Source organism: Atta cephalotes (assembly GCF_000143395.1).
Source record: "Atta cephalotes unplaced genomic scaffold scaffold00014, whole genome shotgun sequence".
In the NCBI taxonomy this organism is placed as follows: Eukaryota; Metazoa; Arthropoda; class Insecta; order Hymenoptera; family Formicidae; genus Atta; species Atta cephalotes.
The window spans coordinates 596127-599548 of NW_012130078.1; positions in this window are offsets into that span (position 1 = coordinate 596127).

A 3422-nucleotide genomic window follows, 5' to 3' on the forward strand; every position below is an offset into this window, starting at 1 on the left:
TAAGAAATTAATCAATCATAATCGATTATTCTTCTCTTACTTAATTGGCCAATTTCTTATAGCTTACGGCTTACGATCATATTGTGGAACAGACACACACAGTTAATCACAGTTAAGTGAGAAGAATAATCGAGATTGATTAATTTCTTACGACTTACCGCTTATGATTTTATAGGCCTCACACTGGATCCGACTCGTACGACGTTCTGCAATTAATAAAAAAACAGGATTTTGCTTTATATCATTGATCTAATTTCTACCGAAGGTTTAAACCGTATCAGAATGTAAGAACCAATCAACCATAGTCGAGCATTCCCCTATCGTTCGATTGTACCCTTCGACGTGCCGAGAGTGGCCCAGAACGTACTAGACAGCATAAGACAACCTATTGAAAAAAATTTCTTTCAATTTGTCGCACTTAGTAGAAACGATCTCGGCCGCTCGATGTATATCAGTATAAGGGCATTCGAGATAACATATAAGTTTTAATAAATTTTAGTAATCATATATATATATATATATCTTTCTCATTAATATATAATAGCAAAAATGATTTCAAAACGCAATAGTTTATAAGATATTAATTATTTACGATTTTTTTATGGGAGTTGTATACTACGTTTATAAACACAATCTGTAAGAATTTCATGTGATTATATGCGTAAGATACAAGATCAGTATGTTAGAGATCCCACTTTCTAATCTTACGTTTTTTTTTCTTTTTTCACATATTTTTTCTGAAATAAAGTTATTAATAAACATATTAGGGCATATTTTAATTATTGAATTTATTCGTGTACTTTTAAAAGTTTTAAACCAACAACTAAAATATAATCAAACGTTAGAAAGAATATAGATAAAATTACTAAAATCATATCAGAAGTTGGACACAATGTAAATAAATTAATTTATTAAGTCTTCATTATGTCAGTGAGTAGTAAAAAGTTCAAATCGGATCTACATTTTGATGAAAAGTGAGAAAAATTAGAATCATGACTTAAAGTATTTATAATTATATAACGTCATGAAGTTAGATGATGAAATCAATTACTTTATTGGGAGTACAAATAAGTTTCCGCCGTTTGCAAAAGACGGCGCCACTAATAAAGTAGTTAAAATTATTTGATGTAAAACGACATATCGTAAGATTGGACATTCGGCAACACCATAACCTTGAAATATTAGCGATTTTTTATCAGCATCATATACTTTGTTTTGTACGAAAATATCGAATAAGCATCATTTGCAGGAACTTTTGATTTACTTCTTTAATTTGAAGAAATCTGCAGCTGACTCATAGATTGCTTGTAGAAACATATGGTGATGCTGTCTTAAGTGAGAGAAGTTGTCGTGAGTGGTTTCAAAAGTTTAAGAACGGTGAATTTGACGTCGAAGACGCGGAATTGGAAGCATTATTGGATGAAGATTCATGCCAAACGCAAAAAGAACTTGCACTTACATTAGGAGTGACAACAAACAATTTCATATCGTTTGAAATCATTGGAAATGATTCAAAAACAAGGGAATTGAGTTCCATATGAACTGAAGCAGAGAAACGTTGAACGCCGATTTTTCATATGTAAAATGCTGCTTGCCAGGTTCCGAAAGAGTTTTTTGCATCGTATAGTCACTGGTGATGAAAAATGGATCCACTACGATAACCCAAAGAAGAGGAAATCATGAGGACCAGACTTCAATCGACAGCCAAGTCGAATATTCATGGAAAAAAAACTCGTGTTGTGTATTTGGTGGGATCAGCTTGGTATCGTGTATTATGAATTGCTCAAACCGAACGAGACCATTACTGGGGCTCTCTACCGAACACATTGATGAAATTGAGCCGAGCACTCAAGGAAAAACGCGCCCACTACTACTCCATGCATGACAAAATTATTCTCCTGCATGATAATGCTCGACCACATGTTGCGGCACCGGTCAAAACCTACTTAGAAACACTCAAATGGGAAGTTCTATCCCACCCGCTGTATTCTCCAGACATTGCTCCTTCCGACCACCATTTGTTCCGATCGATGACGCATGGCCTGAGCAGCACTTCACATCATATGAAGATACCAAAAATTGTATCGATTGGATAGCCTCAAAAGATGAAGCGTTCTTCCGACGCGATATTCACATGCTACCAGAAAGATGGGAAAAAGTAGTGGCTAGCGGTGGCCATTACTTTGAATAAAACATTATGTACCATTCTTTCACAATAAATGCTTAATTTTTGATAAAAAACGGCGGAAACTTATTTATACTCTCAATATTTTATCTTTTTCTTGACATATATTCTTGTTTTACATCTAATAAACAGAAGATGGAGAAACAGAAATAGCGATATCTTCCCGAACGTATTTGTCAATTTCAATTTCTATTTAAAGTTGTTTGTGAAAATAATTTCAGTATCAGGAGAGGCTTTTTATCTCAACATAAATAAAATCACATAAATAAAAACACGTGTAGCGAGATAAAAAGCTAATATTTTACAATGGAAGCACAGCATAAACTAAACATTGAATTAATTAATCAATATTGGGTATGTAATGTATGAAGAAGTTATTGTTAAATTAGTAAATTATTATAAAACAGGTTTTAAAAATATTTTTTTGCAATAAGGTCCAACGTTATTTTGAGCGAAATTTAAAACTCTCTCTATCTCTTTTTAAAACCGAAAAGAGGCAGGAATAAAGAAAATTTTTTAAGCCTCGCTTAAAATTAAACTAACGTTGGTGCAATGGGAGATAAAGAGTTTATTTAATCTTAAATTTTTATTACTTTATACAATATATTTATATCTTTATATCAAAATTAAGGAAAAAACCACGGGAAAAAGAGAGAATAATTTTATTATTATTTTAATATTAATATTTATTTTAAGAGTTTATTCGACTAGTCCAGCCAGTACAGAATATTTATAAAAAAGTATTTTATTAATATTCTGTGCTGTCTGGGAGAGTAAAGTTAATTAATTTTCATGTTTTCAATTCATTATTTCTTACAAAACTAATCATTGAAAAAAACACTTTTTATATTGCGCTTTCATTTATAAATTTCTAAAAAAGTGTTAGCGTATAATGGTCTCTCTTTAATTTTATTAATATATATAACTGTGTAAAAGTTCCTTATTGTTCCTTTCTGTTATAAAAGGCTAAAGAGGATTTTACCAAATCTTGAGTAGATATACAGTGCGATATCCTTGTTATTCGACAAGGATAACATGATCATTTTCTTGCAATATGTCACTTGTAGGAAGACACACGACGCTTTATTGTAATACAAAGTATAAAAATCAGGGCTAGAATTATTACATTGAAAAGAAAATGAGCATCCATCTAATGAATTTATTTTTTTTATTTTATTGTAAAATTCATACTCTCTCTTTCTCTCTCTCTCTCTCTCTCTTCTCTCTTCTTCTCTTC